Source organism: Rhynchophorus ferrugineus, unplaced genomic scaffold (genome assembly GCF_030347505.1).
Source record: "Rhynchophorus ferrugineus isolate W39M unplaced genomic scaffold, kcgeb_rfMv2 rfM5, whole genome shotgun sequence".
In the NCBI taxonomy this organism is placed as follows: Eukaryota; Metazoa; Arthropoda; class Insecta; order Coleoptera; family Curculionidae; genus Rhynchophorus; species Rhynchophorus ferrugineus.
The window spans coordinates 24380538-24407142 of record NW_027472584.1 but is presented as its reverse complement, the minus strand read 5'-3'; the positions used below and the strand labels follow the sequence as shown (position 1 = coordinate 24407142).

The following is a 26605-nucleotide window of genomic DNA, read 5'->3' as shown; positions in this document are numbered from 1 at the left end:
CATTAAAAAATAACACATAGATTAATTTTCAGTATATTGAGTATTAGAGATTAATATTTTTCATATATTTCTTCTAGTGATATGTTTTTATATTTCTGATCTGTTCGTAAGCAGAATCGTTCATTTAGATTAAATTAAATACAGTATAGTTTTATCATCAATGAACCCAATAATGTCCCCCTATTCTTGAAATATTTTAAATATCTAGGGTTGAAAGCATATTTTCACCTCAACATACATCAAAATATTCATGGGAATATTTTTATAACTCTAAGAAAATATAGGTTGAAATAACAAAAAGGGTATAAGTACTTTTTTTCCATCTTTCAATGTTTGAAAGAATGGGGTTTCTCAAGGCTATAGGATATAACGGAGGATAAAATACAACACTGTTACATTACTGTTGTTATTATAAACATTAAGATACATCCGTTTATTTCATACTGATGCACAGGAACAAGATACACAGCATAGGGGAGAATTACATTGTGAAAGTTAAAACGTTATTAAGCAAACGTACAACAAACATACTTAATGGTAGAAATAATATATACATACGATATATACGTTATAAATGGTTAAAATATATCGATGTTCGTTATCGGATTTTTTTAGGCATGCTGATAAAAAATTATGGTATATACAAAATAGTGATAAATTAAAAATCCAATTTTTGAAACCAGTGAAACGGGATCTCTTTTTTTATCAATACGTTTTATTGTAAATACGCATATATTCATATTAAAAAATGCAATTCTAGTTAAATTTTATTGGATCGCTCTAGTCTTTGACGTTAAAGTAATTAAAACGAATTGTGCCGTTTCAAATTTCTGAAAATTCATTTAATACATATGGTTTACGTTTTTATTTGAATTTGGATTCTGTTTTTTTTTTAATTTAACTGAACTCTTAATAGAGTAACGCCTCATTGTTGTGATAAATTGAGGTATGTTTTTTACTTTTCACTTTTACTTTTTATTATCAAAATGTTTCAAGCACTTTAAATGGGATGATTTCGATTTAAACAACAAAAAATAGTTTAACAAATAAAACTCATCAGTTTAATTTAAGAAAATTGAGAACAAAAAATTTTTAATGTATAACCTGAAAAGTCGAGTTTTATTTATCATAATAGATAGATGAATTAATAGTAGGATTTAGAAAACTAATATTATTTATATATTAACGAATATCAAAAGAAACTTAACTTGTAACTTGTAAAATTTGAGAGTAAAAAAAAAACGAAAAATAAATAAATGGATATTAAATGGAGTGGATCAAAATACTAAGTATGGGGGTACTGGGAAATATTTGAACACGTATAACGACTAACGGAAAAATCATTCACATGTAACGTCGTGATAGAAATAGCGGGTAGAAATAACTCAAATAAAAACATATTCCGCGAAATATAAACATACTCCTCCGGAATCAAACAGTAAGTCTTCATTTTTATTTCGCGCATCAGCGAACAACACGATGATGCCGACATTATCTCTCAAATCGCGGCTATTATGGAACTCATTTACAAAATGAAAGAAATAAAATGCAATTTGCAGTCAGCTGATGCAACTCCATATATCCCATTTAGTATCTGTTCCTATTTCTCAGTTTCTCAATGCATTTTATTTCATCCCATTATTACTATGGAGTCACGCTTGTATCTACGAGAATCAGTATAGCGTTACCATTTGAAATTTACGTCGGCGCCTTTATTACAACATGTCATTCTTTGAATGAATTTATTTACTAGGTACGGTATTTAATTTCAAAGGATAGATATATTCACATAATATAAACTAGACGAAAGAAAATCGATTCTTAAAGATTCTGTAAACTTTGTATCATATAGTTCTTTGCTCTGCTTTGTTCATCTAACTTATTTTCTATAAAGTGTTATTAATTACTCGTCAAATTATTATGCCAGTTAATTTGCGAAACTTTGTCATAGTCGTTGGCATATCGGAAATTGCGTGTTTTTCGAAACTTAATTATTCTTGCCTGACAAACATTAGCTTCATCTTTATTAATTTTTTTGTGTGTCGAAAAAGAAACGATAAAATGCCGTCTATTGAAAACGTTAATATTTTCTCGAAAAATTTACATATATAGGTTTTTTTTATCTAGATATTGCTTTACACATTTGTAACTCACTCTGGTTTAAGCAAAATCTAACACAGCATAGACGTGCTTTCCTAAAAAAGCGGATAAACATAACGTCATATTGTAGTCGCTTTGGTGGTACATAAACTAACATTGGAATGATACAGAGAAGATTAGCGTGGCCCCTGGGTAAGGATGACTCGTAAAATAGTGAAGCATTTCACATTTTTATCCTATTTAGAATAGAATTCCCCATGGTTCTGTCCTTATTCCCGCCTTCTTTAATGAGCAATAAACTCTATATTTGATATTACTAATGCAAATACAGATCTGAGACTCTTTGTAGACAACATCATGGTACTCTGCTCTCCTTTAGACTCCAGGGAGGCTTCTACGATCATGCAAAAATGTCTGGATGGACTCTGAATGGACTCTGGCAACTGGATTTACAATATTCCTTACAAAGTCATCAATAGTAAATTTTTATAGAAAATATCTTTGTTACTAGGCCCCATTTCTTGACTGAATGATCAACGTATTCCTATTAAAGAGAGTGCATAGTTTCTTGGTGTATATTTTGACCAGACACTTGGAAGGAGCACATATACAATTTGAAACAGAAAACCAGTAGGGACTTAAATATACTTGATAAACCAAGATGCTGTCTTACATGCATATAAATCTATAATACGCCCTAAACATGATTATGGAGCTTTCTTTACAACACCTCCTACACATCCTATCTACGATCGCTTGAAATAGTTCAAAATTATGCTCTACAATACCTTGCTGAAAAAATATAGAATATTCAAGATACTTCCTCTTAGAGAAGCCTACAGATTTTGCCCCATATCATCAAGTAATAAAATACTAAATCTATCTACCAGAAGCAGACCTATTACATCAAGATTATAGAAATGATCAACCTTGATATTGACAAAATGATGATGATATCTACAGCTTCACATCACTTGTATCATGGATTTTTATATCGTTGTCCGCAAATAAATCCCTTACGGTCAATAGTAAGAATAAGTTTAGCCCCTGTGTCCTCAATGGCTGATTATTTTCTTTCACTATATACAAGGTATCAAATTTTATACATGGATGGTTCCAAATCGTTCGAGCAGCTGTTTATGGGTTATCTAGAACAGAAATTTATAAGTTTCATAATCTAGGCAGAACTAACAGCTGTATGGACAAGCCTCTACAAAATTTACTGGAGGTTGAGTCCGGTGAATGGTTGATTTGTACTCATTCCATGAGCTCTATTCTGGCAATTGAGGGTGCATCTTTTAGATACCATATTATCGTCCGAATCTATAACATCTACCATGTTCTTATTGTATAGAAGAGAATGATAAGAGAGAAGAGTTTGGGTTGAAAGTCATGTGGGCAGAGAAGGTAATGAGAGAGCAGACTCCAGAACTACAGAAGTCACTCTACATGGCAGATATATTTCTAGTCTTCCATATTATATGGACGTATATCCCATTTTACAACTAAAATTAATAATATTGTTTAATGAAATGGGACTTGCTGGAGGGCGATAATAAATAATGGTTCATTAACTATCTCATGACTGGTGGTGATGTTCTTTTTGTGTATGATTATTGTGGACTCGTAAATACGGTCCGACATGTTTTGTTATCATGTGAAACTCTAAGGTCTATTCCAGATAAACATAACATACACAGAAATTCCGAAGCTCTCTTTACTAAAAACCACATCCATAATTCCACGAAATCCATTTGCAATATTTTATTTAATCCAAGTTATCTTATATTTAATTTTATTTTAGAGAAACCAGATGATTTCATTTTTATAACCATTACTTTACATTTTATCCACATTTTTTAACCGAATATATAAATATTATATTATGTATTATGAATTATAATTTTTACATTGTTCTATTTTCAATTTGATATGTTTTATATACAAATATACATATAATTTATTACAAACAATATATAAAATACAGAAAATCAAATAAAAATTTAAGTTATTAGCATAATAAATGAAAATAGATAAAATGAAACAAATGAAAGATCTGAACAAACGTGGTGATCAGCACTAACTTGATTTTAAATAAACTAAAAACGGTCATATATGTCGAAGTAAGAGAGAAAACCTTGGGAGAATGTAAAATTGAATGAAAATAGATTTTTAGCGACTTTATTACGTGTGTAATTTTAACTTTTTAAATTTTATTGCATACGAAACGGACAATCAATCAATACATTGTCATGGGTAGAATTGTGTGTTCAATGCCTTATAAATTTTTGTTATTTTGTGTTCGTTAGGCCATATTGAATGTGCTTTTTTCGAAAGCTGTCCAATAGTTATTTGCAATATACAATGTTGGGCGTTATTTTACTTTTATTTGCCGATAGAGAAAGATGATTTATACGGCGTATTTGACACAAGGGCGTTCACAAGGGAATAAGTTGAGATAATTGGCTTCGAAAAAAATAGGAAATAAATGTAAACAAGAAATCCGATAGAACATTTAGATAGGCCGATCGATTTAACTACGTCAGATAATGAAAACTAACATATATTTATATAAACTTACACATATTATGCTCAAAACCCTATTATGGTTGTTTTCTTGCGAGTAGATTATTATAAGAAAGACTAATTAGCAGTCTTAATCAATTAGAGCGTTATGTCTATTAAATTGTTTGCATAATTGATAAATAATTATAGAATTTGGTAATATGAGTAATGAGCATAATAGCAGTAACAAAGAATCACAAGAATATTGATTTATAACAATAATATAGGATAGGGAGATTAAAAAAAAGTTTACCTTATATAAAGACTTTAATAGGAAATTTAAAAACCAATTAAAAAACACCAATTAGAAGCATTACGAAACATTGACGTCATTACGTCTGAATTTTATACCGATTTTATTTGGTATGTATTATATAAAATAACTTTTGTTCTAGCAACCGTATTAAGACGTATATAAGTAACCGAAACTTGCCATCAAATGGCATTATTATTTAGCTATTGCCTATATATAAAAATTAAGACACAATGTATGATGAAATTATGTATTTTATCTTTATTAAGTGGTTATATATGAGACTTTAACATATAATGAAAGAAAGCATTGCTAATAGTTTTATTTATTTATTGCTTAGTTTATTTCAAAATTTTTATGATGACAATTTTAAAATATAGGTGCAAATGTATTTGACAGTTTCTTGGTGTATATTTTGACCAGACACTTGGAAGGAGCGCATATATAATTTGAAACAGAGAACCAGTAGGGACTTAAATATACCTGATAAACCAAGACGCTGTCTTACATGCATATAAATCTATAATACGACCTAAACTTGATTATGGAGCTTTATTTATAACACCTCCTACACATCCTATCTACGATCGCTTGAAATAGTTAAAAATTATGCCCTACAATACCTTGCTGAAAAAATATAGAATATTCAAGATACTTCCTCTTAGAGCAGCCTACAGATTTTGCCCCATATCATCAAGTAATAAAATACTAAATCTATCTACCAGAAGCAGACCCATTACATCAAGATTATAGAAATGATCAACCTTGATATTGACAAAATGATGATGATATCTACAGCTTCACATCACTTGTATCATGGATTTTTATATCGTTGTCCGCAAATAAATTCCTTACGGTCAATAGTAAGAATAAGTTTAGCCCCTATGTCCTCAATGGCTGATTATTTTCTTTCACTATATACAAGGTATCAAATTTTAGACATGGATGGTTCCAAATCGTCCGAGAAGCTGTTTATGGGTCATCTAGAACAGAAATTTATAAGCTTCATAATTTAGGCAGAACTAACAGCTGTATGGACAAGCCTCTACAAATTTTACTGGAGGTTGAGTCCGGTGAATGGTTTATTTGTACTCATTCCATGAGCTCTATTCTGGCAATTAAAGGTGCATCTTTTAGATACCATATTATCGTCCGAATCTAAAACATCTGCCATATTCTTATTGTATAGAAGAGATTGATAAGAGAGAAGAGTTTACCTCATTACGTCTGAATTTTTTACCGATTTTATTTGGTATGTATTATATAAAATAACTTTTGTTCTAGCAACAGCAAATGGTCATTATTATTTAGCTATTGCCTATATATAAAAATTAAGACACAATGTATGATGAAATTACGTATTTTATCTTTATTAAGTGGTTATACATGAGACTTTAACATATAATGAAAGAAAGCATTGCTAATGTTTTTCTTTATTTATTGCTTAGTTTATTTCAAAATTTTTATGATGACAATTTTAAAATATAGGTGCAAATGTATTTGATAAGGTCAATTTGACATTGTTGATTGTAATTAGAAGACCAAAAACAGTTTATATACATTTGATGATGAATTTTTGATTTTGTTAAATTTATAGGACCTATGTATGCTAGACCTATCTAGTATCTAGTATCGGACCAAAATACCTTCTAATTTTAAACCTTATTTTTAACATGGCATAGTACTTCGTCAAGGATGTTTACACTATCTAAGTTTGGACATGATTTAAGATCTTAAATACTCTCACCTATCTAATTATGTTCACAACATGAGTTTTTAAACTAGGTCTTTGCTTATTTTCTTTTCTATTATTTTCTAAACTATCCTATTTCCTTTAATACTAATTATAGAATTGTTCGAAATATTTGAAAATTTCGATTCTCATAACACATCCTGGTAAAGCATAATTCATGAACTAGATATTTGTTATTAGTTTTTATGTAATCCAATGAATTCTTATATCAACTAATTACAATTATATTTAAATAAAAAAGACGAATTAAAATGATTGTTTTATAAATATGGATAGCACTCAATCCCGGTTCTTTGTGGTAACAGTAAACAGAGTAATCGATTAAAGGGACCTAAAAATTTTAAACTTTCAATCCAACGTATGTAAGTGGATTTTCAAAATGCATTATCGTGTGACATAACAAAATTTCCGGACCATCTATCATGCCTTCTCCGAGGAAGAAAAAAGTAGAAAGTAAAATGATAAGGTCTCTCAGTATCTCGTCATATATTGATATAAAAAATAAATGATACAACCTTGTCAGATTTGAATGTACCGTTCTTGCTGATTTGATTTATAGTACAGTGTTTCTATATGCTATTCATACGTTTCTCCTTTTATAAATTTGTTTTACCCACAATATTCACATATTTTCTACCAAATATATTAGGTTCCGAAATAATATATTTTTACAATGTTTATGTTCGGTTGAAAAATAACCAAACGCTCTTTTATTAAAAATTATAGTTATATCTATTATAACAGTGGTAATATGTTTATTTATTGGTAGTTGGTTATACGTTAAAACCAAAAGGGCTCTAACAAACATTGATAATTTTAAACGTTGTACTACTTTGTATTTCAACATACTCCATTCATAATATAGTGTGATTACTGATTTTGATTCCTTAGAAGTGTTAATTTCGACATAGTTGATAAAAAGTCTACAAAGAAGTCTTAAAATAAAACAAATCTGTTTATTTTTGAGCGGAATACCGATAGTTTTAAATTCTAAAATCAGTAATGATAGGTATCTAACATATGACGATCATAGAAGTATTCTTCTCGGAATACTTTGAGGACAACGTTCAAGAATCGTGTTGAGTTCTTCATGAAATTATGAACTCCAAATAATAAGACTATATAAACAATCAGTTCATTTTACTTGTTGTTATAATTATCAGCAATATGACATAACGTAATGTCAATTATTGTGTCTGATGCTGCAGTAAAGCTTTTTAACTTGATGATTTTAGAAAATGTTAAAGGTTAATCTTCTTTTTAGAGAGTCAGAATATACTATGCAAAAAAATGGCTAAATTTACTGCTTACAAAAAACTGATACTGCTATTTCCCATCGCATTCTTATTGGATAGAAGACGTGTATAAGAGAGACGAGTCTGAGTCCCCAGATATGTGGACGTAGAAGGTAATGAGAGAGCAGACCCCAGAACTAAGGAAGACACTCTATGTGGCAGATATATTCCTAGTCTTCCATATTATATAGACCTATATCCCATTTTACAACTAAAATAAATAATATCGTTCAAGTGAAATGGGACTTGAGGAACGGCGATAATACATTATAGTCCATTAAGCAAAGTATTTCTTTAAAATTGTCTGCTAAAAGGTATAAACAAGTCCCATTAAATAGGACAAAGATACATTGTTACTTCTCACATTCCTGTCTTATGACTGGCGATGTCCTTCCTTTGTATGATTATTGTGGACTGATGTCTGATGCTGTAGTAAAGCTTTTTAACCTGAGGATTTTAGAAAATGTTAAAGGTTAATCTTCTTTTTAGAGAGTCAGAATATACTATGCAAAAAATGGCTAAATTTACTGCTTACAAAAAACTGTTACTGCTATTTCGCATCTAGAACATCTATCGCATTCTTATTGGGTAGAGGACGTGGATAAGATAGACGAGTCTGGGTCCCCAGATATGTGAGCGTAGAAGGTAATGAGAGAGCAGACCCCAGAACTAAAGAAGCCACTCTAAGTGGCAGATATATTCCTAGTGTTCCATAGTGTATAGACTTATATCCCATTTTACAACTAAAATAAATAATATCGTTCAAGTGAAATGGGACTTGAGGAACGGCGATAATACATTATAGTCCATTAAGCAAAGTTTTTCTTTAAAATTGTCTATTAAAAGGTATAAAGAAGTCCCGTTAAATATGTTAAAGATACATTGTTAGTTCTCACATTCCCATCTTATGACTGGCGATGTCCTTCATTTGTATGATTATTGAGGACTGATGTCTGATGCTGTAGTAAAGCTTTTTAACCTGAGGATTTTACGAACAAGGACATACTGAGCGAAAAAATGTGTAAATTTACTGGTGATAAAAAAACTACAACAGTTTATCCTAGACTAAATATTTCACAACGACAAAAGTAATCCGAAATTATCTTTAACCTTTTTTATGTTTCACTTTACTACTGTTTTAAATTCATTTATACTGAGAAGTGAGCTCGAGATAACAGCGCGGTTTTTATTGGTTAAAATAAACGACTTTAATAATACCTGTAATATTTAGGGAACTGTGGATTGAAAAAAAAAACTGTACTCAATATTGAAATTGCCTGACAAAGAGTACAAAGGGTTAGAATTACTGACCTGGAAATAAGCTCCAAAAATCTGATTGTATTAATATTCAGATGGGGATTTACAAATGATGTGTGTTTGTGTTTCTGTGTATGGTGGCTTGTGTGCTGGACAAAAGCGATAAGAGTGTGGCCATTCCCAGTCAGAGACGTATATATATTTCCACCGTGCGAGTGTACACGATAAAACTCATTTTTATTACAAATTTCCAGACCTTAATTTTGTTTTATTTCGTTACTTCAACATTACAGTTTGTTGCTTTTTTTATATAATACTATATGCAACTGGTTATCCATCAAATAGTCTTTTTTCTATGTTGTTGTATATTAATACATTTAATACATACACCATATAATCCAGATATCTTTCCATGTGATTATTGAACTTTATTAACTTTATTTATAATACTCAATATTATTATTTCTTTTATTTTCACCAATAAGTGGCACTTTTAAATATCTACTTATCATGTTTATCACACATTAAAATTAACAATTTCAACTAAAGTTCAAATATAATTAAAAAATCTGATTTAAAATAAGAATATATACGGAATATTAGGTCACGAATAGTAATAATAATTTATATTGGGGTAAATGCTGTATTTTTAAAGAAAATCTGAATGTTTCTGTGATCTGATAACAGTAATATTTAAGTTACAAGGTTTAAAAATGAAAATTGTTTTTTTTATTACAATAGTCTAACGAAAACAATAAAAAATAAGTGTGGAATATCAGATTGGGCTAGAATTGAATCCTTTTTCATATTTCCTGAAACACGAAATAAAAGTGTGGGAAGTAAAATGATTTCAATAGCGATGGAGTTGTAAAATTTAATGTTTCCTTTAACATTCTTGTTTAATTATTTTCATCGTTATTTTTCAACGGGATGCCGCTGTATATGTAACAGACGTTTCCTTTATTTTTAATTAAAATCCAGAATCCAAGAGCCAACGAATTATAACTTAGTCTGAACAGAAGTGTCATTAAACTATCGTACTTCTTCTTCATCTGGATTCGTCCGTAACGTAACTAGGGAGCCATTAAGCCACAATATCATCTCAATTATTTTTGCAATTACCTTTAGCCAGAAATCCATCGTATATCACCGGAATTCGGATAATTTCATTTGTAATTTAAAATGGTTTAGAAGATCAATATTTCAAAATCCTTTTGTTCTTGTAAAAAAAATTAATTGCCACTTTTACAAATTGCTTCTACGATAGATCAATCCCGTAACATTTACATAATTTTGTTTTCCTTTTTTCATTTTTCTTCCCTTGCATTGATTTCTTATCCATTTAACTCTGAGTCCATTATTGTATTTTATTAAAATCTATAAACTTCGCCCAATTGCCATTTTGATATATTGTTTAGTATATTGTATAGTTTAGTATGTAAAATGTAACACAAGAGTCTAATTCTGGAGATTTATGGTATAGGCGCAAATATTTAAATTTGCAACGTTGTCAGTTCTTGCAAATTGTACGTACATTTGAAGAATATAGTATAAATCTATCTATCTATCTTGAATTTACAAATTAACCTAATATTTCGAGTTAAATTTTTCTGGTACCTATAAAACATGTAATACGAAGAACGTTTCACCTTTCAATTTAAAATAATTTTGAAAGGAAAAAAGAGAAAAAGAGAAAAGTTATAGTTCTTGTAAATTATTCGCGTACCTGAAGAGTATAATATATATTCTCGAATTCAAAAATTAATCTAAAATCTCACTTGTCTAAAAAATTAGTTTATTGTCTATTATTTTAAGTTTGAACATGTTTAATTTTAATAAAAGGGAAAAGTAGAAATAGCATATAAATTGACAAATAAAACTTATTTGTCAATATATAAAAATATCCACTTATCTTTAAAATTACTCAACAATATATCTTGCAACGGAATACCCACGATGTTTCCTCATGAAATTCATTCATTCATGAAAAGCAAGAGATGCATCTTAAATTTACTTGATGACTATATTATTTTAAATAAATAATAATTTTAAATAAATAATTTAAATAATAAATTTAATATTGTCTTTCATTTATTATGATTAAAATAAAATCTTCTTCCTTTAAGGGAGGGTGGGTACCTAGAAACTATTGTGGCTTATATAACAATTATATATCCTGTGTTTTTGACCTTACTTCTATAAAACTCAGTTGTGTTGCTTTCTGAATGTTATATAAATCTTTGAGTTAATAAATATAGTCTCTTCAAATTTGCACAGCTTAAATTAGCTCGTGTTTCACCCAATATAGCATAGGAATTGGAATTTTAACAGCTAGTTTGGTTGCAATCATATTTTTATCTGATTTTAAAAACTCCAAGATTTTGATATAATCTTATGAATTCCTGATCGATTATCCTCAAACTTAGAAGTGGTAATATGTTTTACCAAAATAGGAACCTCCAAACTTAAAAATCTTCAAGGGAGCTAAACTTCAATGTTTTTGTTAATTTTTATTGTCGTAAAATGAAAAATGTAATCAAAATCAATCTCATTATATAAGCCTTACTAAAACTAGAATAAAGTGTAATAACATGCATTACAAGCGAACAATAGCTGAAATAATATGTTAATATCTTTCTAATCTTAATCCTCAAAATAGGGTATTTGTCAATATTAAGTCCTTATTCGAATTTAAAGTAAACAGTATATTGTACGATTACATAAATAAATCTCGTCGCCAAAAAGATTGACTCCAGGAAAATCACTTTCCTTTCGCTTAACTCTTTCATTAAAAAGTCATGAACCATTTAAAGGAACACTAAAGACGTTTACAGACTTCTGTTGACATTATACATGTGGTATTTGTAAAGCTTTTACGACAAATCGGTTTCTAATTTAAAATATAAGAGAGACGTAATTAATAATTAATTTTCAATAATTTTAGCTTGAATAAGAGATTACTGACGATCAAAGAAAATACGTATTAATAACAAACAGTAAATATATAATTTAGTTATACATATTTGTATTTCCTATATCTCTCCGAGTAAAGAATATTTCAATGTTTCACCCTTTAAATGCTTAGATTTAAATCTAAGCAGAATTTCAAGATAAAATAGCTTGAAAACTCTGGGGAGGGTATTGCAGTGTTGCAGGTTTGAGACACATATCCTTGAGGTAGTCTCCGATAGTATTCAAACGTTCAATTTATTTGCTTGCAACTTCTTAGCATGTACAGAAATAGGACCTCATTTTCCTTTAAATTGTGTTTGCTATATTGGCTTTCTTGTTGACATCAAGAAAGAAAAAAGTAAAGTCAATATTGCTTTATACTTTGCCTTACGATAAATATTCTTAATAAAATTGATATTTTATCGAACAGTTTTTAGATTGTTGAAAATATGTTGATAATTTCATTTGGAAATACAATAATAATTTAATTTATCTATTCAACTTAAACTACAGTAAAAACTCTGAAAATTGCCACAAATCTGAACTTTTTCTGTGTAAATATATGGAAAATTATCTTTTAGTGCTAAAAACTATAAACCTATTTATTTGAAATATTCCTTATTATAAAATAAATATAAACCTTATTCTTTGAAATATATACAAGTCAAAAGTATATATCAGAGTATATCTTAATCAATCATGAGAAACTAAATAGGGAGTACACTGTTAAATTTAGGGTAAAATTCTACATAAATAACGTACTTTTCATTAATTTGTCTCTAATAATGATGAAACTACAGTTACACGTCTGAGAATTGCCAAAAATCTGAATTTTTCCTGAGTATATATGTGGAAAAAGTGTAAAAATATTGTTAGTCTCCAAATGACGTAAAACTTTGTTATTGTATGACTTTTTAGCGTTAAAAACTGTTGAACTCTTTATTTTCAAATTATATATCACATTTAGAAATGCTTATGAAAATATCTACAAAAAGATTTTTAAGTCAAAAGTCAAATAAATGAATATTTTTAAAACAAAAACGATATACTAAATTAGGAGTACACCATTGGATTCAGCGTAAAATTCTACATAAGTAGGGTAGCTTTCATTAATTTGTCTCTAACAATGATAAAACTACAGTTAAAATTCTGAAAATGGTCAAACATCTGAACTTTTCTGAGTATATATATATATATATAGAAAAAGTGTTAAAATATTTTTATTTTCCAAATAACTTAAAACTTTGCTATTATATGACTTTTTGAGCATTAAAAATTGTTGAACTATTTATTTTAAAATTACATATCACATTTCTGAAATATTCATGTAAATATATATAAGAATTTTTTTAAAGTCAAATACAAGTAACTGAATATTTTTAAAATAGCTACGAGAAACTAAATAACGAGTATACCATTAAATTCAGCGTAAAATTCTACATAAATAGTGTAGTTTCCATTAATTCGTCTCCAATAATGATGAAGCAATATTTAGAAGTCTGATAATGGCAAAAAATCTGATTTTTTTCTGATATATATGGAAAAAGTGCAAACATATTTTTGATTAAATTTGGCTAACAGCTTAAAACTTTCTTATTATAAAATTTTTTAGGTTTAAAAATCATATAACTATTTATTTTGAGGTTATAAGCAGTAGACTGTCTTATAAAATCTTAAAAATAGTCTTATTCAATATAATGTTATACACAAATACTAACATATTCAATTCAACATATTTGTGTATAACTGATAATTTACAAATTACATAATATGTAACGTGATATTTATTGAACATTTTCGAATATCATTTATTAAACACGAAAATTGTTGTCAGTATAATTGTGGAAACATGCCATTAAAATATAACGTTAACACTATAGTTATATGATACTTTTATAGGTATTAATCAAATATCCTAAGACAGAAATTTATTGAACTATAGGAAATCAGTAAATATCATGTTCTCTATTTAATTTAGAGTTGAATTCCATTCCACAAATGTTTATATGTTCAATGTATTTATTTGGATTCATATTGTAGTTAAATTTATTTAAATTCTAATAATGAATAAATGTTAGAATTAAGGAGAAATCTTGTTTTTAAACATATTAAGTTTCCAGCTAGGGTTCTAACCTATTATGTTATTAAATTTCCACACTATAATAAATGACATTTTTAGAAAAAGATTTTCAACGTGAATACAGATTGTCGGACAAAAGCTCTTTGGTACTTGCGAGAATTTACAAGCATGTAAAATTGTTCAATTTGTCAAGAGATGGGTTTAAAAGCTGACCAATTAATCATTACGTTGTGAAATAACTTTTCAAGACTAGCTTTTATGATATACACCTCCACATAACAATTGGGACGTAAATAATCCATAAATATCGCAAAATTACAATACTATACCTCAAGTTAATTTACCGTTAATATCACTGTTTTTACGCTAGATGTTTTATAATAACATTCAGTGGTTGAAACTAAGGAAATGAAACTTAGTCATGACAACAATTTCTTAAATATTTTTATACCATTGTAGCAAAAACGTATCGTGTATATATTGTTCCAATCTTAATTGTTATTTTTATACATTCAAGAAATCTGTATAAAAAATCACACACAATAGGATATTACATGCGAAAGAAATAGCCGACCAAAATAGTAATGTCAGGACATTGTTAAATAAATTAACGAAACAAAAGGTTTCAAGTTATCGATAATCTGAACAAGTCACGCGAAATGTTTAGTAGTTATTGACGACAGACGAATAAGGTAAATTCAACCGTCTAATTATAAATGTCTTTGACTCAGAGGTTTGTAATCACGGAATGCATCAGATTGGAACAAGAGAAATTAGAATTTGGGTTACAGTGTTTGATAATTCTGCCAGTCCTATGCAAAATACTGTGTTTTTTTTTCACTCACTGTCTGTGTACTGATTTGTCACGCAAACGCTAATGTATTTGTTAAGTGTTAGTTAAAAAAAACCTTGACCATCAGCTTCAATTCTCAGTTTTAAACGTCACTAATTGTTTGCGAAACACTCTCTATCGATTTCTCTCTATATATTTATCTCTCTGTCTTCCTCTTTCTATCCTTGATGACCTTCTGTCTAAATTATCATCAATTTTAGGTGGCAATTCTTAACTAACACACATTAGTGCTTCAAATTGCCATTTCTAAATATCTGGATAGACCTCATTTTCTAAGGGTAGACATTGCTACTATTCCTAAGTTCAATTTATTTGCTTACAATTCCTTAGCATGTACAAAAAAATAGAACCTCACATTCCTTTTATTGTGAAAGAAAAAAAGAAAAGTCAATATTGCTTTATACTATGTCTTGCGAAAAATAATATTAATAGAATTTATATTTTAGCCAAGATTTTTAAAATTATTGAAAATATGTATTTTATTGTTGATATTTTTACTAAATTTCAATTTCTTAAATAGTAAGGAAACTATAGTAGAAACTCTGAAAATAGACAAAAATCTGAACTTTTTCTGAGGAAAATATTTTTCGTCATAAAATGACTTAAAACTCTGCTATTATATCATTTTTTTTATTACTAAAAATATAGTTTTTTAACCAATTTACTTTGAGATTATATATCACATTTCTGAAATATTAATCGAAATATGTATAAGATTTTTTTTAATTCAAAAGTTAAATAACTGAATATTCTTTAAACAATTACGAGAAATTAATAAAAGATACACCACTAAATCAAGCGTAAAATTCTACAGAAGTAGTTAAAAGTCTTAAAATGACCAAAAATCTGAACTTTTAGTGAGTATATGTATGGAAAAACTGTAAAAATATGTTTAATCTTCAAATAACATAAAACTTTGCTATAATATAAATTGTTTAGCGTTAAGAAGTGTAGAACTGTTTATTTTCAAATTATATATTATATTTCTGAAATATTCATGAAAATATCTACAAGAAATTTTGAAGTCAAAATTCGAAACACTGAAGGCTTTTGAAACAATGGCCAGAAACTAAAAAAGGAGTACACATTGAATTCAACGGAAAACTCTACATAAATAAGGTACTTTCATTCATTTGTCCATAATATTGATGAAACTATATTTATTCATTTCCTGATTCATTTTCCTGAGTATATATATATATATATATATATATATATATATATATATATATATATATATATATGTATGATCTTTATCCAATAACTTGGCCACAGTCATTCATAATCTTCAGTATTCACATGAAATTTTCTAAATATCTTGATGGACCTCATTTACCTTCAATTTGTACGAAATAGCAGTTAGTTTTGGCGAACTTATTATTATTATAAATTTTGCTCTTACTTGAAATCAAAATGATAAAGTATATTCTTCAAATCATTGTACTAAAAAACCCTCATAGTTAAATACTACATTTAACATATATTTTGATATATCTTCCCGACTTTACGAAAATTATAATGCATATAAACATATTAGTATTATTTATTTCAAAATACAACGCCCTATTTTACGTTGTAAAAAAATAGATACTACGTCATTTGCCTGATAATTTTGTAGGTAAAGGAAATTACACTTGTGTACAACAAAAATAAATTCATAAATATTAATTAATCGTTTTTTTCTTATGGTCGTAGAATGATCGCGTGACAAAACGTTAACTTGGAACAAAAAGCTTTCTCCCCATTATCGTTTAAAATTGCAAACAAATTTGTTTGAACAGCTTTGCAAATACCACATACAAAATGTCAACAAAACTAACTAAACATCACCAATGTTCCATTAAGCAGATTCGTGATTTTTTAATGAGATCCACAATTTATCTCATTCAGTCTAAATAGTTGCACGATTTTCTTATACTACGGTAATATTTATATAAAAATACTTGTCTAGTTTTTCGAGACAACAATAAAACGACAAAAAGACAACAATTTAAATGAAATCGTTCTTTCGAAACGAATTTAATAAGAAAATAATTAAGGACATTTATCTGTTCGTCATGGTAACAGGTCGGTAACAAATATATAATTGCCTCTAATCAGAAGCTTATGAAATAATTTAAAAATACATCTTGGTTAAATTAGAAAGTTTAAGCCAAGACATTTTCTTTTTATGTTTAAAAATAAATATGTTATTAATTACTAAGAATTTTTTGAGACGTTATTGAATACAAAAGTTTAAAAGTCTTCAGTCTAAATAGTTGCACGATTTTCTTATACTACGGTAATATTTATATAAAAATACTTGTCTAGTATTTTTCGAGACAACAATAAAACGACAAAAAGACAACAATTTAAATGAAATCGTTCTTTCGAAGCGAATTTAATACGAAAATAATTAAGGACATTTATCTGTTCGTCATGGTAACAGGTCGGTAACAAATATATAATTGTCTCTAATCAGAAGCTTATGAAATAATTTAAAAATACATCTTGGTTAAATTAGAAAGTTTAAGCCAAGACATTTTCTTTTTATGTTTAAAAATATTTATGTTATTAATTACTAATTTTTTGAGACGTTATTGAGTACAATTTTTTTTCAAATTTTTGTTATTACATACACATGTATCTTTTGCAACCATCTATGAATAGAATGGTTCAAAATGAAGTATTATGTAGTGTTCAAAACCAACCAGTAATTTAGGAAACTTCATTACTATCGTAACGCATAGAGATAATTCCAAATTCCGACAGATTACTATGGACGCTTTAAATTTATAGTAAACCCTGTCTTGTTTACTTCGATGACTGTAATATGTTATTGGTTGCGCTATGATGTTTGCCATTTGCAATTTACTATTACGATTTAACAATTTCCACTATTGTTATCACTGTATTAAGAAAAATAGTTGTGAATATAGTAGATTATGAATTCAATTGGAATTATTTTTTTATAAATTGAGCACCATATTCTGAAAAATTATGGTAACACATATATTTTCCTATATTTCAGGATTTTTCATAGAACAATGTTTGGCAAATACGGAGGACACGGTAATGCCGCTTGTAGAAATATTTTTTATTGTAGATATATATTTTAAAATTGAATCATGCATTTTCTAATTTACATTTTTATTAATATCGTTAATGTACATAGTAAGATAATAACTGATACTGATTATTATGATATGTATCTATAAATAAATGTTTTATGATAAATGAGATATAGATATTTATTACAAAAGTAGTATTTTTCTGTATACTGACAAAACAATATCGAAAATGTGCCTGGAAAAGCAAGGAAAGAGAAGCGTAGAAGTATTATATTGTATTAGACCATTTCAGTTATGAAATGACAATCCGATTGAAAATGGTTTTATAAATAAATAATAAAATCAAATCATGTCTAATATCGTTGGTATGTTATTGTCTCCAGAATGCGTAATATTATTAAAGTGGATTGGTAAGCTGTTAATAATAAATCATCTTATCTGCCGTTATTTTTCCTTTTATAATATTTATGCGCGTCTATTTTTAAAACCATTTGTTGTTGTTTATTACGTTTTAATATCGGTGAGTAAAACGTGTCGCAATATCAGACTTCATTTAATTTAAATTAAGAAATAAATCACAACTTTATATAGTTCGAGTAAAAAAGTTTTGTTTCTCAAAAATTAACATTAGCATTTTTCAGCAAGGATAAATTACAAGGAACATGCAATTTCCGATAGCACAACGACACTGACAAAGTTTTATAAATTAACTAACAGAGCAATTTGACGACTAATTTATGACGTTAGAAAATAAGTTGCTTCATTAAAAAATTACTCTTACGGGGTGCAATAAAATCCGTGGAGATAAAGCAGTTCCACGTTTCACCTGATAAATATCTTTACAGTCGGAAGGTTAAGTTCATAAAATTATATTATTGCACAAACTAACATTAATTTTTCATTTAGCCATTAACATAGGTATCTAAAAAATTAGTGATTTGGTTTATTATAGAATTAAATGCAAGTATAATTCAATGTTTAACAGATCATCAAACATTTCAATGTTCAGTAAATATGATGGGTAAACTAGGATATCCTAGCAAATTACTAGAAATTACCATACTAATTTTCCCAAAGTATAATTTCTATGATAGCGATTATTTTCAAATAAATTTTTATTTATCATTAATAATAATAATACGTTAATAAGCATTATAGATTTCTTGGCACCATGAAGAGATGCCAGAAAATATGTTAAGTGTGATATTAAATTACTAGGGGTTTTTAATACTATGTTTTGAAGAATATATATTCTATTCAAAGTTATTTTGTACATACGTCAAAACGTCGCAATGTTGCCGCATCAACTATGAGTTTTAGTTCAGTTTGGTTGATATACAACAAAATTATAATCTATATAAAATAATTGAAGAAAAATACTATCAAATATAATTTATTTTAACATTATAGTACATTTAAAAAATACAGTTAATTATACAGCCACAATAGCTTATAGGTTAGAATATATAGCTTATAGTTCAAGATTTTTGCATACGTTTGATAAACGGTAAAAAAAACTTACAAACATATTTAAGATACCATTTAACTATATTGTTTAACATAATCTGAAGCATTTGCAGCAGTGTGTTAGTTAAGAAGTGTCAGCTACGAATTGTTGATAATTCAAACAGAGAGGATCATATCACCAGAGGTCTAAAGAGAGTGAGAGGGAGACATACTTTAATAATTATTCTGAATTGAAATAAAAGTTGAAGATGTCTGGGAGATACAGTTAAAGATTATAATAATACATTATTTCCATTTCTTTTACCTTTGAAGCAAAATTCTAGGTTTGTGAAGGATATTCCTGAAGGAGTTCCTGCAATATATTAATTTGGTTTATTCTAGTCACTAATTAATGTTTGTGTTTATAGCAGGAACTTAAACTTTACATAGAAACTATTTACTAAATTAAACTTAGGAGAAAATAATATAATTTTTATAGATAATTTAACAATATAAAATAGACGTTTAAGAAGCTACTATTCCCACAGCATTCTAACTGAAAATATTCAGCGATAAAATAAAATATTTTCTGTTTTTCTTTGTGTTGGTTGCTCGATATTGGAAGATCCACCTGTATAAAGTAGCTGTTAATAAATAATTCCTTTTGCATCCCATCAGATACACAAAAGAACTTTTTTACCGCGAACATTGAGTTTTGCGATTGATGTAGCTTACTCTATAAATATTTACTTTCAAGATTGTCACAAATGACCCATATCTCGCCTGCGCCAAGGTTATTCAAAAAATTTTGTTTACCGATAAATCGTGTTTGCTTTTAATAAAAAAATAAACCAACGCAATATATATATATATATATATATATATATATATATATATATATATATATATATATATATATATATATACATATATATATATATATATATATATATATATATATACATATATATATATATTATTTTATTTTTTTCAAGAAATTGAAAAGGTGTATCATGTAGTTATACATTATGACCCAATAAAGAACGATATCTAGTACAGCTTACTATATAATTTAATTAATCATATAAATAATTAATTTTTATTTTAATGATTATGTTATTGCGGCATTCACGAAAGAAATGTGAAACTGATGTTTTAATATTGTTAATTTTTTAGTAATATTATCAATGGTATCGAAATTAATAAGACCCAATAAAATGTCCTATTACTTTTATAATGTAAAGTAAATATAAATATATATATATATATATATATATATATATATATATATATATATATATATACATATACATATAAATATTTTTTGTAATAATTATAAAACCGTAAACGAAGCTAACCGCGTAATTATAAATATAATTTTTGGGGTTGTTTAGAAATTCCGTTAAATTTATAATTTATTTCGCCACTTTAGATTAAGGCCGTAATTTTGTCCAACTAATTTAACAGTATATTCTTACTTCCGGTTTAATTGCTTAATTATTCCATCTGATTAGTTCTGGGATTTGGAATATTGATGAGTTAATTAAGGAATCGATATTGAAAAATGTTTAAATTAGTTTTTTATTGGTTTATTATCGGTGCAAGTATCAAAGAAAAACTCATTATACCTTAACATCTAGGAATTAAGGATGTAACTAATTAATACATAATATTTTGCTAATTATATTTTAATCGTTCATTGATTAGAATGCTTTGAGTGTTATGTTTGCTATAAATTATTATTATAAGTTATGTTATTTATCGTTCAAAAGAAAATTCCAATTTGCGTTTTATATTTCGTTCTAAATGAAAGTCTGTTTTGGTATGTTCCATTCAATTCCTCCTTCGGCAATAAGTGCGAAGCTTTTAAATCACATCAAATTGAAAGTAATGTATAGCTACAAGAGCAATATCAGCACCAACGACGTATTTTTACGACTATGCACTTATCAATACCCGATATAAAAGGAAAGTAAAAATAGCTTAAACTTAAATTGTATCTTTAAATTCGTCGAGCTGCCGTCTAGATCTCCATTATTATGTTTCAATAGAAATGATAGACGTTTCTATATATCATCGAACGTTATAAAAGTCAGCAATATGCCACGAAAAAAAACATAACAATTTTAATAACAACTTTAACAAGTTTATGTATTTCACAAAGAAGATGAAAAATATTAAAATATTTGAGTGAATTTTATATAAAACGGCTGTTTGTTTAGTGGTATTATCAATAGTATCTATATTAATAAGATATAATAAAACTCAAACGTTTCCTTGTGTTATAAAAATAATAGGAAAAGTGTATCATGTAGTTATATATTATGAGCCAACAAAAATTTATATTTAAGGCTGTTTTTATGTATAAGGTGTAATTTAACGGATAACTAATTAATTTTTATTTTATTATGTTCGTGTTTTAGTGACATAACAATCAAATAACAAAGAAATGTTAAAATTGTAACATATTTAACACATAACATAATAACATTATAAAACTGTTATACGTTTAGTAGTATCAGCAATATTATCTATATTAATAAGGTCCAATACAACTGACTCATGTTTTATTGTATTGTCATGAAAATAGAAAAGGTGCATCATGTAGTTATTTATTATGATCTAGACATATCGATATCTACTGCAGTTTCATTTCTATGATATCATTTGATGTACAACCGAATTATTTTTATTTCAATATCAATATTTTGCTAATATTCTTAATAATAATTCATAATGAGATGAAAACTAATGTTTAAAGATTTTTTTTTGAAAGAATATATGAAGAAAATATTGTCGAGTATTAAAACATTTCAAGGAAGTGACGAAATCGTTCGTAATCCCTCCTTCCCTTTTACTTTTTTTCCTATAAAAATAATTCGGCAGTCCTCGGTGACTTCGCTTGGGCGGTGAATTTTTTAAAAGCTCTTTTATTTAAACCATCCATTAGGAGAATAAAAACCTGTATTTTTATGTCACGATGTGGGTTTTTTTATTTTCGAAACAATTTGTAGAATAATAAATTGCAAGCAAACGAATGGAGCAGGTTTTGTTTGTTTATTTATCAGTATCCATAACATTCCTTGAATTTTAATTTAATTAAAAATCAGTTGCCGTTTTCTTCCGCTTCCCTTAAATCGATTCCCTGATAACAAGAATAATTGTCCTTGTAGAAATTCAATGATTAAATGGAATTGCTATCAAGGAATAAAACTTATTGACAATTGATTTTATCATTCCCTGTCTTTCTGATATCGTATTGTTTTATTAAAATAATTAATTTACCGAACAAATATTTTATAAAATAATTATAGAAATGCCTGTTATATAGAAAAAGTATTGATTTATTACGGTTAAAAAGTTCGAAAGCTGTAAAGTTTGTAGAATCATAGAATCATTTACATTTATTTACTAATACTGCAGCTTATTTATTTACTTAAAACACTTTTTTTATAGAATTTAGCTTTCTAGTGTAATAAACTACATAATTGTGCGTTATACTATTTTTTGGTTGTGTATTATAAGTGTAACAATATTTTTTACTGTAGTTAGGTATAACAATAAAAAATGAGTGTATATGTTAAAGTTGCTGGAATTCCAAACAGCTGAGACTTTGCCTAAAACCGAGAATATGCGTAAGAACAAGCGAACTATGCTCCAAGACATTTATACGGTTACAAATTTGTGCATTTACATGCACTTACGACAAACTTAATAGCAGCCTAACATAGCTTTATAGAAAACTGGCTTCTTAGTGGTTTAATTTTCAAACTCCATAGCCTGTTACGAATTAAACCAAACTAATAACAAACTTCACAAAATGGTTTATATTTATTTAAACAAAAACAAACCTCTTTAAGCCTATATATATATATATAATATTTTCTCCATATAATCGGGTAATAGTGAAAGAAAAAAAAGTCTTTTTTGGTATATAAACTCGATAGAAAAACAAACGTTCTCTATGGAACTTAGAATTATTGAACCGAAATAACATAAAGTATATAGAGAAAAGACGAAAGCATATCCGTAATATAAAAGAATATCTGAAACGATTGAAAATACTGTAAAGAATGGGGGTTTTGAATTTGACAGGAATCCTACTGTATAAAATTGAAATATTTACACACAAACCTAGAAAACAGCGTTAGAGCAAATGATATGTCTATTTTGATTTTATAACTTATCCGAGAGTATAAAAGTTAAGCTTGAGCTAATAAGATATATGTGCATTTTGTGATTTAAAACAACGAATCCCCAAATTGCCAACAGTATTGTTCATTATTAAAAATAGTACAATATTATTGAGTACAAAATGGGTACTGTACCTGTTTAGATGGTAATATATCACATGCTGACATACCTGAAACAAAGAAAAATTATTAAATATAACAACATAATGGCTCATAATAATGTTAAAGCGTTGGAATTAAAAAATATCTGTATATATATATATATATATATATATATACAGATATTTATATATATATATATATATATATATATATATATATATATATATATATACATATATATATATATATATATATATATATATATATATATATACATATATATATATATATATATATATATATATATATATAACAATGGCCTAAATTTACCACTTTCGTGTTTTCGTTCATGCTGCTATTCCACCCATATTCCCACTTTTTGCCGCCAATCTTGGATTAAAGTTGGGATCCGCAAGATGCGCACGATATCATAAGCTCTTAATCAAACAACGTAGTGGAAACTTCAGAGAAAAGCGGGCTTGCTTCCCACAAAATATTACGTACTCTTTTTAATATAAAAGATGATTTGGGCCGGAGAAAAATGGCTATTCTTTTGATTTTTAAATTTATTCGATTATTTTATATTTCCACGTTATGGCGGAATTACCATGTACCAATGAATATTTATTAAATTTAATGTTTCTGTTCGACTTTTATCAAAACACGATGGTGTAATCATGACTGGTTTTTTTTTTCACTCGCCTCTTTTGCAAACTATGCGAGAACGAATTTTAAAATTGTTTGTATATCATTCAAAATAGAACTGAAGTGTCAAAAATTATCTGAAACGTGCTGATACAAAATTACATTTATTTGATATAGTTCTGAGAAACGTTTTTACTAAAATTATTTTTAACAAAAATGAATATTTAATACTTCTAAAATAATAACATACAAAAAACTGATATTATTTTTATAGTCCTCTCAATATTATAACATATAATAATATTTACCACATATTAAGGATCCGACAGCTCTAATCTATAAAAAAAATATCGATATTTAAAAAAATTGAAATAATGTAGTTAGATATTATGACCAAAAAAATATCTATTGCAGTTTTATGTATACAGTATAATTTATCGTATAACTATTTACTTTTTAGGTTAATATTCATGTTTTTAATATCGATATTTTATTTTACAACTAAAACTTCGATACTCTAATTTACGCCTAGCGATAGTTCAATTTAATAACAATATCAAAACATATCGATGCTTGATATTTCAGTAACACTCATGAGCAAATGATAAAGAAAAATGAAACTAATGTTTAAATATTGTTGGTTTTTTAGTAGTATCATTTCTACTATCTATATTAGTAAGACCCAATAAAAATGTCTTGTTTTCCTGTAATGTGAAAAAATAGAAAAGGTGTATCCTGTAGTTATATATTATGAGCCAACAAAAAAACTTTATCTAGTGCAGTTTTATGTATATGGTGTAATTTATTTATGTAACTAATTAATGTTTATGTTTAATATCGATATTTTACTTTATAACTAAAATTTCGATACTCGCATTTGCACCTATCGATACGTTGACATTAGATACGAATTTTTCGACATCCCTACCACATAGTCCTTCCCTTTATTACGTTAATAATGTTAAATATAAAGATGTAACAAATATATTTCAAAGGTTATAACAAAAAAATTATGCGTATGAAAGTGATCAAATATTTTTTAGCATTACTGTGAATGAAGTTAAAGCTATTTACAATAGGCACCGTAACTTATGTGATATCGCAAAAGTTGTCATCAACGCTGTTATCATGTTTTAATGTTTATTACATTTAATACAATTGACGTGTAAATAACATATTCTTTCGTTTACAAAATTTTCTTTGGACAAATAACCGGAAAAGGTCTTAAAGACAAGGTACTTTATATACACAGTACATAAACATTTGAATATATCCGAATCATGCTTGAAAACGCAATAATTTTGTAAAAATCCACCAGACATTGCTCCATGTGATTATTATTTTATCGATGCCAGATAATCTGGGTGAGCAGCCTCGGATTAACAAAAAAAAACATGAATTCCATTTGAATTGCCTTTATATTATAGTTCAATAAAACAGATATTGTACATGCAATAATGTTATTGTTAAAGTGAATATGTGCTCTTTTAGAAACGCGATTAATTTAATAATTTGGTATCAAAAGCACATCGAGCTGTGCGATCGTAGCCAATAAATTCAATAAAACAACACACGTTCAAATTGGCTAAAAAATTGTAAAAAGGGTTTTTCGGTTTCGATTAAATTAGATGAAAAACATCCATTTATCCTGCATTTTATTTGGCAATTTAAAACCGACCAACCGCTGGACAAATAAAATATAATGCTACCATTAATTTAACTAACAAAGTGCCAGGGCCACAAGCCCAAAATCCAAGAGAATATAAATTTTCGGCAAGACTTCTACAGAGTTTGACACATCGGTAAGGTAGAGGGTGCTTTTTTCACTCAATGCTTCTAATGGCGTGATAATTATGGCGGTGGCTTCTTTCCATTTTATCTAATTATTATTATCTTCAATGCGCTTAAAGGGTATGTTTGTAAACAATTCTAATTTCGGACCTAAGCTTTTAGTACATTTGCTTTTGAGTATTTAGCGGACGGAGAGTTAATGTGGGTCTCAACCATGGTCAGTTGCCATCAATCAACCTCGATCATCACCTCTCTCAGTTTTGGCCAATG

General features: G+C 27.5%; 1 protein-coding gene and 1 non-coding gene across 2 annotated transcripts in view; one reads left to right on the top strand and one right to left on the bottom strand.

Annotated features, from left to right (window-relative positions):
• Nucleotides 1-26605, bottom strand: part of LOC143197535 (lachesin) — a 543053-nt gene that overhangs the window by 109791 nt on the left and 406657 nt on the right. The gene's annotated exons all lie outside the window — the stretch shown is intronic.
• LOC143197835 (U6 spliceosomal RNA) lies at nt 2230-2333 on the top strand. The gene has a single exon (XR_013006085.1). It is a non-coding gene; the product is annotated as a U6 spliceosomal RNA (small nuclear RNA).